The following is an 11,032-nucleotide window of genomic DNA, read 5'->3' as shown; positions in this document are numbered from 1 at the left end:
CGCGTCCTCGCCATCAGCCTCACCATTTTCGCCACAATCACCGCGGCGTCGCCATCGTCTCTCCGGTAGCGCTCGGGGGCCCAACATCGACACGTCCTCAGAGCGGCCGCGAGGGGCGGCGCGTCCTCGCCGTCGGCCTCTTCGTCTTCATCATCGCGGCGTCGCGCCGCCTCTCCGATAGCGGTCGGGGGCTCGACATCGACATGCCCCCGGAATGGCCGTGAGGGGCGGCGTGACCTCGCCATCGGCCTTGCCTTCTTCACCACCACCGCAACGCCGACCGTCCGACCGCGCGCGTGCCGCGCGCGGGGCCTCGTTTCGGTCGGCCGTGGCCATCCACGCGCCGCTCGCGTCTGCTTCCCTCCGCGTTGCGCCTTGCTCCTGCCGAAACGAGCGCTCGCCCCTCCATATGCTATCTATGCAAGCTAGCTAGATGCAAGTCAACATTGGTCAAACCACGGCCATGCACTACCCAAACACTTCTCAGATGCGAGTCGTACACTACATGTATATTGGTCAGACGATTCCTACATACAAGCCAGATTATCCCCATACACTAACCAAAGCTAGCAAGCAAGCACACAGCCAAGCAGCTCGATGGATTTTTCAAGCCAGCTGGCGCTACGTGCGTTCTATCTCGCTCATATGCATGTACGCCCGCGCCTACACCACATCGCCCATGCGTCTCCGCGGCCGGCTCGCGCCTCCGTCCCGTGACCTGCTCGCCGGCTTGGCGCCCGCCGGCTCGCGCGTGCATCACGGCCACTCCTGCGCGTCCGGCCTTTGCCTCGACCGAAGGCCGGCCTCCCCGCCGAGTCCGTCTCCGCCCTGCTCCATGTGGTGCGCGTTTGCTAGGTCCAACCGGTCACGCGCTGCCGGCTGCCCTAGCGCCGGGCCGCCTCCTCACCCGCCTGGCCGCCTGGCCGGGTCGCCGTCTCGCCACCTCCCGCTGGCCCAGGCCGGCTCTTGCCTGCTCGCTGCCTCCGCCGTCTACCCTGCAACGGTGCTGCGCCGGCCTCCTCCAGCCGCCCCTCCCCGCCGGAGCTGCGCCGTCCCCTCGTGCCCGAGCTCCTCCCCATCGCCTCGCCCCCGGGTGCCCCTACATCGCGCGCCCCCTGGCCGCGCCTGCGCCGCTGCGCCGTCTTCCTCCACAAGCACGGCCGCGTCCGAATCCCCGACGACGCCCCGCACCTGCCCGAGTACCCGGCTGCTCCGTCCCCGCGCCGTCTGGTCGCACGAGTCCCGCTCCGCCTCACGTGCGCCCGCATTCGGCCTCACCGGGCTCGCCTGCGTCCACGCCCCTGGGCGTCCGGCCGCCTCCCCGCACTGGCCCCGCGCCGCCTCCTCGGGACCTTCGCGCCGGCTCCGCCTTCTCGCCTAGCCGGCCCCGAGCGTCCGGCTCCTCCCCTCCGGGTCCTCCGTGCCGGCTCGCCTGCTCCGCCCCGACCGGCTCCCCCAACCCGGCCGCCTCTGCTGCCGGCCTCCGCGCCCGGCTCCGGCCGCTTGCCGTCCCCCCCGCCTCACCGCGCCGGCTCCGGCCCCGACTGCCGCGGATCCCGTCGCCGGCTCTGCGGCCGGCCGCGCCCGCGTTGTGCCGGCCCCCGGCGGCTTGCCCCTCAGTCCGGCTGCCCCAGCGCCGGCTCCGGCGGCCCCGCTCGCGGCCGCCTGCTGCTGCGTCCCCTTGCTCTCTCCCGCAGGCGGCAGGCCGGCTGGTTAAAGAAAACAGGCCGGCTAGGAGAAAGAAAAGTCAGTGGCTGAAGAAGAAAACGAAAAGAGGTCCGACTGACCAAGTCAAAGGCGCCGGCTGGTGAAAAAAAAGAGAGAAAGAAGTCGGCTGGGACAAAGAGAAGAAAAGAAACACCCGTCCGGATGATTCGTCCGCCTGCTTCGCCACTCGGACGGTCAGTCGTGACCCACGCTGTCGGCAGTGCCAAGCCCCCGCGAAGAAGAAGACAAAGTAGTTGCCGGAAGATCCGGCCCGACTGCTCAGCAGTCGGCCCGAATCTCGGGGGCTACACCCAGCGGGTGCGCTGACGCGCCCCCGCGAGGAAGAAGACAAAGTAGTCGCCGGGAGATCCGGCCCGACTGCTCAGCAGTTGGCCCGAATCTCGGGGGCTACACCCAGCGGGTGCGCTGACGCGCCCCCGCGAGGAAAGAAGACAAAGTAGTTGCCGGAAGATCCGGCCCGACTGCTCAGCAGTCGGCCCGAATCTCGGGGGCTACACCCAGCGGGTGCGCTGACGCGCGCCCGCGAAGAAGAAGACAAAGTAGTCACCGGGAGATCCGGCCCGACTGCTCAGCAGTTGGCCCGAATCTCGGGGGCTACACCCAGCGGGTGCGCTGACGCGCCCCCGCGAGGAAAGAAGACAAAGTAGTCGCCAGAAGATCCGGCCCGACTGCTCAGCAGTCGGCCCGAATCTCGAGGGCTACACCCAGCGGGTGCGCTGACGCGCCCCCGCGAGGAAAGAAGACAAAGTAGTTGTCGGGAGATCCGGCCCGACTGCTCAGCAGTCGGCCCGAATCTCGGGGGCTACACCCAGTGGGTGCGCTGGCGCGCCCCCACGGAAGATTGCAGACAAGAGAAGAGTTCTGTCCGGCTCCCAGCAGCCGGTAGAAGAGAAAAGAAAGAAAAGGGCGCTGTCAGACGCCTCGCCGCCTGGCCGGCTGTGCCAGGCCGGCTTGGCTGCGTTCTGCTTGCCGCCTGGCCGGTCAGGCCCAACCGGCTGGACCCTCCTCGAGCGCCTAAAGGCTCGAGGGCTACACCCAGCGGGTGCACCGACGCGCTCCGCGAGCGCCGAGCCGCGCCGGCTGTCTTCGACGACCTCCGCCTCAACTACACGAAAATCAATGTGAGCTCCTCACCCGCATATTTTTTCACCGCGAGAGCACAGATAACCCCGAGTGATGCTCGGGGGGCTATCTCCGCATTTTATTACAGTTGCAGCACTGTTCACCCCGGCGCCAGCCAGAGTTGGCCCGGGGGCTGGCCGCTTGGCCTGAGACGCTTGTTCCCGCAGACGGCTTAGTAGCGTGCGCGGTACCAAAGGCCCATTCTTAGTCACAGACCGCGGAGCGGCTGTCCGGCTAGCAAGAGTGAACGCTGGAGGCCACCCACGCGAAAAACGTCCGGGAAGAAAAGCGGTTATGGTGACCCAGCCTTTTTCTTTATGAGTATCTGCTCGGTTAAATTCGCTCCTAGAATCTGAGTATTGTACACTCCACTCCGCGGCCCACTCTCAGCCATAGACCGCAGAGCGGCTGTCCGGCAAGCGAGAGCAAGCCAAAGAGTGGAGGGAACATGAAAAAGATTGAAGGGGGCTCGGACGAAACCGAGTCGGCACCCTCCGCATAAAACTTGCAGTGCTAAAAAGCAATCATTTGATATATCTGCGTGGACTAACTTTGTCTTTTGCATGATCATTTCCATGAACACCCGCCAAAAAACCTCCGCCCAACTTTGCCAAGTTGCTCGGAGGCTTGGGGGCTACTGTCGGAGTAATTGGCCACGGGTATCCCGAAGACGGCAAGACAATATTTCAAGACATCGGGGCTAGCAAAGCCCCTCAGTCCGACTACCCGGCCGCTCCTGCCGGCTCCCCGTCCGACTGCTCTGCCCGGCCGGCTGCCGACTGCGCCAACCAGCCGGCTGTCGACTGCAGCCCGACCCGACATCGACAAGACACCGACGAGAAGGCCGTACCTGAGCACTATTCACGTGTCACCCCAGCCATCATGTATAGTGTCACTTGTCCCCTGGCACTATTTATGAAGTGACCCAGGGGACAAGCATGACATGCACCATGCCTTGCTCCCATACCACCACATAGCTTAGATAGTAAGCTAGCTCCACACTATATATAGCCATCCATCCATCCATCCAAGAGGATGGACTCACTCTCACACACACTCATGCATGAGCACCCACATGCTACGGCCATGAGCATGGCCGGCCACTAGCATGCCACATACGAGGCATATACGAGGCCAGATGCCAGATGCCTATGGCACTGACCTCAGATACAGCTCCAGGAGCATCCTGTACCAGATATACTACAGATACTCAGACATGCAGGAGTAGGGGTGTTATCTCTCCGGAGAGCCCCGAACCTGGGTAAACTAGCGCGTGCTACTCGCATACCCGCTCCCGGTCCTATCAGCAGCAGTCTTACCCTCACACTAAGCCCTTGTGGCATCTGTCGCCTCACACCCCCCCGTGAGAATACCACGACAGGGCCCACTCGATAATGCATCATCATAATGAGCTCAATGTGACTAATGAGTTAGCCACGGGATCATGCGTTACGGAACGAGTAAAGAGACTTGCCGGTAACGAGATTGAACGAGGTATTGGGATACCGACGATCAAATCTCGGGCAAGTAACATACCGATGGACAAAGGGAATTGTATACGGGATTGATTGAATCCCCGACATCGTGGTTCATCCGATGAGATCATTGTGGAACATGTGGGATACAACATAGGTATCTAGATCCCGCTGTTGGTTATTGGCCGGAGAACATCTCGGTCATGTCTACATGGTTCCCGAACCCGTAGGGTCTACACACTTAAGGTTCGGTGACGCTAGAGTTGTTATGGGAAATAGTATGTGGTTACCGAAGGTTGTTCGGAGTCTCGGATGAGATCCTGGACATGACGAGGAACTCCGGAATGGTCCGGAGGTGAAGATCGATATATTGGACGAAGGGTATTGGAGTCCGGAATTGTTCTGGGAGTACCGGGTGACGACCAGCGTGACCGAAAGGTGTTTCGGAGGCCCCGGCAAGCGTTGGGGGGCCTTATGGGCCAAGGGGAGGGGCACACCAGCCCACTAAGGGGATGTGCGCCCCTCCCAACCCCTCTCACGTAACTTAGAGAGGTGGGGGCGCCTCCCCTAGGGCAGCCATCCCTCCCGGCTTGGGGGGCAAGTTTCCTAGGGGTGGGGGCGCCCAAACCCATCTATGGTTTCCCCTGTGGCCGCCGCCCCTCCCCTAGGGAACCCTAGGGCGCCTCCTCCACCCCCTTCCCCCTATATATAGTGAGGGAGAGAGAGGGCAGCCGCAACCCTTGCCTGGCGCAGCCCTCTCCTCCTCCAACTCCTCCTCCTCCTCCGTAGTGCTTAGCGAAGCTCTGCCAGAGAACCACGAGCTCCATCGCCACCACGCCGTCGTGGTGCTGGAGTTCTCCCTCAACTTCTCCTTTTCCCTTGCTGGATCAAGAAGGAGGAGACTTCCCCGGGCTGTACGTGTGTTGAACGCGGAGGCACCGTCCGTTCGGCGCTAGATCGTATCTTCCGCGATTTGAATCGCCGCGAGTACGACTCCATCAACCGCGTTCTTGTAATGCTTCCGCTTAGCGATCTTCAAGGGTATGAAGATGCACTCCCTCTCTCTCGTTGCTAGAATCTCCTAGATTGATCTTGGTGACACGTAGGAAAATTTTGAATTATTGCTACGTTCCCCAACAGTGGCATCATGAGCTAGGTCTATGCGTAGATTCTATGCACGAGTAGAACACAAAGTAGTTGTGGGTGATGATTTGTTCAATTTGCTTGCCGTTACTAGTCTTATCTTGATTCGGAGGCATTGTGGGATGAAGCGGCCCGGACCGACCTTACACGTACACTTACGTGAGACAGGTTCCACCGACTGACATGCACTTGATGCATAAGGTGGCTAGCGGGTGTCTGTCTCTCCCACTTTAGTCGGTTCGGATTCGATGAAGAGGGTCCTTATGAAGGGTAAATAGCAATTGGCATATCACCGTTGTGGCTTTTGCGTAGGTAAGAAACGTTCTTGCTAGAAACCCATAGCAGCCACGTAAAACATGCAACAACAATTAGAGGACGTCTAACTTATTTTTGCAGGGTATGATATGTGATGTGATATGGCCAAAAGGATGTGATGAATTATATATATGTGATGTATGAGATTGATCATGTTCTTGTAATAGGAATCACGACTTGCATGTCGATGAGTATGACAACCGGCAGGAACCATAGGAGTTGTCTTAATTTATTGTATGACCTGCGTGTCAATGAAAAACGCCATGTAATTACTTTACTTTATTGCTAACCGTTAGCCATAGTAGTAGAAGTAATAGTTGGCTAGACAACTTCATGAAGACACGATGATGGAGATCATGATGATCGAGATCATGGTGTCATGCCGGTGACGAAGGTGATCATGCCGCGCCTCGAAGATGGAGATCAAAAGGCGCAAGATGATATTGGCCATATCATGTAACTTTATGATTTGCATGTGATGTTTTTCATGTTTACATCTTATTTGCTTAGAACGACTGTAGCATAAATAAGATGATCCCTCACTAAAATTTCAAGAGATGTGTTCCCCCTAACTGTGCACCGTTGCGAAGGTTCGTTGTTTCGAAGCACCACGTGATGATCGGGTGTGATAGATTCTAACGTGCGCATACAACGGGTGTAAGCCAGATTTACACATGCAAAACACTTAGGTTGACTTGACGAGCCTAGCATGTACAGACATGGCCTCGGAACACAAGAGACTGAAAGGTCAAACATGAGTCATATAGTAGATACGATCAACATGAAGATGTTCACCGATTATGACTAGTCCGTCTCACGTGATGATCGGACACAGCCTAGTTGACTCAGATCATGTATCACTTAGATGACTAGAGGGATGTCTATCTAAGTGGGAGTTCATTAAATAATCAGATAAACTTAATTATCATGAACATAGTCAAAAGGTCTTTGCAAATTATGTCGTAGCGTACGCTTTGGTTCTACTGTTTAAGATATGTTCCTAGAGAAAATTTAGTTGAAAGTTGATAGTAGAAATTATGCGGACTGGGTCTGTAAACTGAGGATTATCCTCATTGCTGCGCAGAAGGCTTATGTCCTTAATGCACCGCTCGGTGTGTGAACCTCGAGCGTCGTCTGTGGATGTTGCGAACATCTGACATACACGTTTTGATGACTACGTGATAGTTCAGTGCGTAATGCTAACGGTTTAGAATTGAGGCGCCAAATACGTTTTTGAAACGTCGCAGAACATATGAGATGTTCCAAAGACTGAAATTGGGATTTCAGACTAGTGCCCACGTCAAGAGGTATGAGACCTCTGACAAGTTTCTTAAGCCTGCAAACTAAGGGAGAAAAGCTCAATCGTTGAGCATGTGCTCAGATTGTCTGAGTACTACAATCGCTTGAATCGAGTGGGAGTTAATCTTCCAGATGAGATACTGATGGTTCTCCGTAGTCACTGCCACCAAGCTATTAGAGCTTCGTGATGAATTGTAACATATCAGGGATAGACATGATGATCCTTGAGCAATTCGCGATGTTTGACACCGCGAAAGTAGAAATCAAGTAGGAGCATCAATTGTTGACGGTTAGTAAAACCACTAGTTTCAAGAAGGGCAAGGGAAAGAAGGGATACTTCATGAAACGGCAAATCAGTTGCTGCTCTAGTGAAGAAACCCAAGGTTGAACCCAAACCCGAGACTAAGTGCTTCTGTAATGAGGGGAACGGTCACTGAAGCAGAACTACCCTAGATACTTGCTAGATGAAAAGGCTAGCAAGGTCGACATAAGTATTTGGATATACGTTATATTAATGTGTACTTTACTAGTAATCCTAGTAGCACCAGGGTAATAAATACCGGTTCGGTTGCTAAGTGTTAGTAACTCGAAATAAAAGGCTACGGAAACTAGCTAAAGGTCAGATGACGATATGTGTTGGAAGTGTTTCCAAAGTTGATGTGATCAAACATCGACCGCTCCCTCTACCATCAGGATTGGTGTTAAACCTAAATAATTGTTATTTGGTATTTGCGTTGAGCATAGACATGATTGGATTATGTTTATCGCAATACGGTTATTCATTTAAGGAGAATAATGGTTACTCTGTTTATTTGAATAATACCTTCAATGGTCTTACACCTAAAATGAATGGTTTATTGAATCTCGATCGTAGTGATACACATGTTCATGACAAAAGATATAAGATAGTAATGATAGTACCACATACTTGTGGCAGTGCCATTTGAGTCATATTGGTATAAAACGCATGAAGAAGCTCCATGTTCATGGATCTTTGGACTCACTCATTTTTGAAAAGATTGAGACATGCGAACCATGTCTATTGGTATATATGCATGAAGAAACTCCATACAGATGGATCGTTTGGACTCACTTGATTTTGAATCACATGAGACATGCAAATCATAACACATGGGCAAGATGACTGAAAGGCCTCGTTTTCAGTAAGATGGAACAAGAAAGCAACTTGTTGAAAGTAATACATTTTGATGTGCGCAGTCCAATGAGTGCTGAGGCATGCAGTGGATATCGTTATGTTCTTACTTCACAAATGATTTGAGTAGATGCTGAGTATATTTACATGATGAAACACAAGTCTGAATTATTGAAAGGTTCAAGTAATTTCAGGGTGAAGTTGAAGATCGTCGTGACAAGAGGATAAAATGTCTGTGATATGATCATAGAGATGAATATCTGAGTTACGAGTTTGGCACACAATTAAGACATTGTGGAAATTGTTTCACAACTAATACCGCCTGGAACACCATAGTGTGATGGCGTGTCCGAACGTCATAACTGCACCCTATTGGATATGGTGCATACCATGATGTCTCGTATCGAATTACCACTATCGTTTATGGGCTAGGCATTAGAGACAACCGCATTCACTTTAAATAGGGCACCACGCAATTCCGTTGAGCCGACACCATATGAACTATGGTTTAGAGAAACCTAAGCTGTCGTTTCTTAAAAGTTTGGGGCTGCGACGCTTATGTGAAAAAGTTTCAGGCTGATAAGCTCGAACCCAAAGCGGGTAAATGCATTTTCATAGGACACTCAAAAACAGTTGGGTATACCTCCTGTCTCAGATCCAGAAGCAAAAGGGATTGTTTCTAGAATCGGGTCCTTTCTCGAGGAAAAGTTTCTCTCGAAAGAATTGAGTGGGAGGATGGTGGAGACTTGATGAGGTTATTGAACCGTCACTTCAACTAGTGTGTAGCAGGGCACAAGAAGTTGTTCCTGTGGCACCTACACCAATTGAAGTGGAAGCTTATGATAGTGATCATGAAACTTCGGATCAAGTCACTACCAAACCTCGTAGGTCGACAAGGATGCGTTCTACTTTAGAGTGGTACGTAATCCTGTCTTGGAAGTCATGTTGCTAGACAACAATGAACCTACGAGCTATGGAGAAGCGATGGTGAGCCCGGATTCCGATGAATGGCTCGAGGCCATAAAATCCGAGAGAGGATCCATGTATAAAAGCAAAGTATAGACTTTGGAAGAACTACTTGATGGTCGTAAGGCTGTTGGGTGCAGATGGATTTTAAAAGGAAGACAGACAATGATGGTAAGTGTCACCATTAGGAAAGCTTGACTTGTCGTTAAGATGTTTTTCGACAAGTTCAAGGAGTTGACTGCGATGAGACTTTCTCACTCGTAGCGATGCTAAGAGTCTGTTGGATTTATATTAGCAGTTATTTCATTATTTATGAAATCTTGCAGATAGGATGTCAAAACATTGTTTCCTCGATGATTTTCTTGAGGAAAGGTTGTATGTGATACAACCAGAAGGTTTTGTCAATCCTGAAATATGCTAACAAGTATGCAAAGCTCCAGCAATCCTTCGAAGGACTGGAGTAAGCATCTCGGAGATGGAATGTACGCTTTGATGAGATGATCAAAGATTTTGGGTTTTTACAAAGTTTATGAGAAACTTGTATTTCCAAAGAAGTGAGTGGGAGCACTATAGAATTTTTGATGAGTATATGTTGTTAACATATTGTTGATCAGAAATGATGTAGAATTTCTGCAAAGCATACAGGGTTATTTGAAAAGTGTTTTTCAATGGAAAACCTGGATTAAGCTACTTGAACATTGAGCATCAAGATCTATAAGGATAGATCAAAAACGCTTAATAGTACTTTCAAATGAATACATACCGTGACAAGGATTTGAAGGAGTTCAAAATAGATCAGCAAAGAAGGAGTTCTTGGCTGTGTTACAAGGTGTGGGTATTGAGTAAGACTCAAAACATGACCACGGCAGAAGAGAGAGAAAGGACGAAGGTCGTCCCCTATGCTTTAGACGTAGGCTCTACAGTATGCTATGCTGCGTACTGCACCTGAAGTGTGCTTTGCCATAAGTCAGTCAAGGGGTACAAGAGTGATCCAGGAATGGATCACATGACAGCGGTCGAACTTATCCTTAGTAACTAGTGGACTAAGGAATTTTCTCGATTATGGAGGTGGTAAAAGAGTTCGTCGTAAAGGGTTACATCGATGCAAACTTTGACACTAATCCGGATGACTCTGAGTAGTAAACCGGATTCGTATAGTAGAGCAGTTATTTGGAATAGCTCCAAGTAGCGCGTGGTAGCTGCATCTACAAGATGACATAGAGATTTGTAAAGCACACACGGATCTGAAAGGTTCAGACCCGTTGACTAATAACCTCTCTCACAAGCGAGATATGAACAAACCCCCATGGGTGTTGGATTCATTACAATCACATAGTGATGTGAACTAGATTATTGACTCTAGTGCAAGTGGGAGACTGTTGGAAATATGCCCTAGAGGCAATAATAAAATGGTTATTATTGTATTTCCTTGTTCATGATAATTGTCTATTGTTCATGCTATAATTGTATTAACTGGAAACCGTAATACATGTGTGAATACATAGACCACAACATGTCCCTAGTAAGCCTCTAGTTGACTAGCTCGTTGATCAATAGATGGTTATGGTTTCCTGACCATGGACATTGGATGTCATTGATAACGGGATCACATCATTAGGAGAATGATGTGATGGACAAGACCCAATCCTAAGCATAGCACAAGATCGTGTAGTTCGTTTGCTAAGAGCTTTTCTAATGTCAAGTATCATTTCCTTAGACCATGAGATTGTGCAACTCCCGGATACCGTAGGAATGCTTTGGGTGTACCAAACGTCACAACGTAACTGGGTGGCTATAAAGGTGCACTACAGGTATCTCCGAAAGTGTCTGT

This window comes from Triticum aestivum, chromosome 6D (genome assembly GCF_018294505.1).
Source record: "Triticum aestivum cultivar Chinese Spring chromosome 6D, IWGSC CS RefSeq v2.1, whole genome shotgun sequence".
Classification (NCBI taxonomy): domain Eukaryota; kingdom Viridiplantae; phylum Streptophyta; class Magnoliopsida; order Poales; family Poaceae; genus Triticum; species Triticum aestivum.
The sequence above is the reverse complement of the archived record's forward strand: the minus strand, read 5'-3'. Positions refer to the sequence as shown.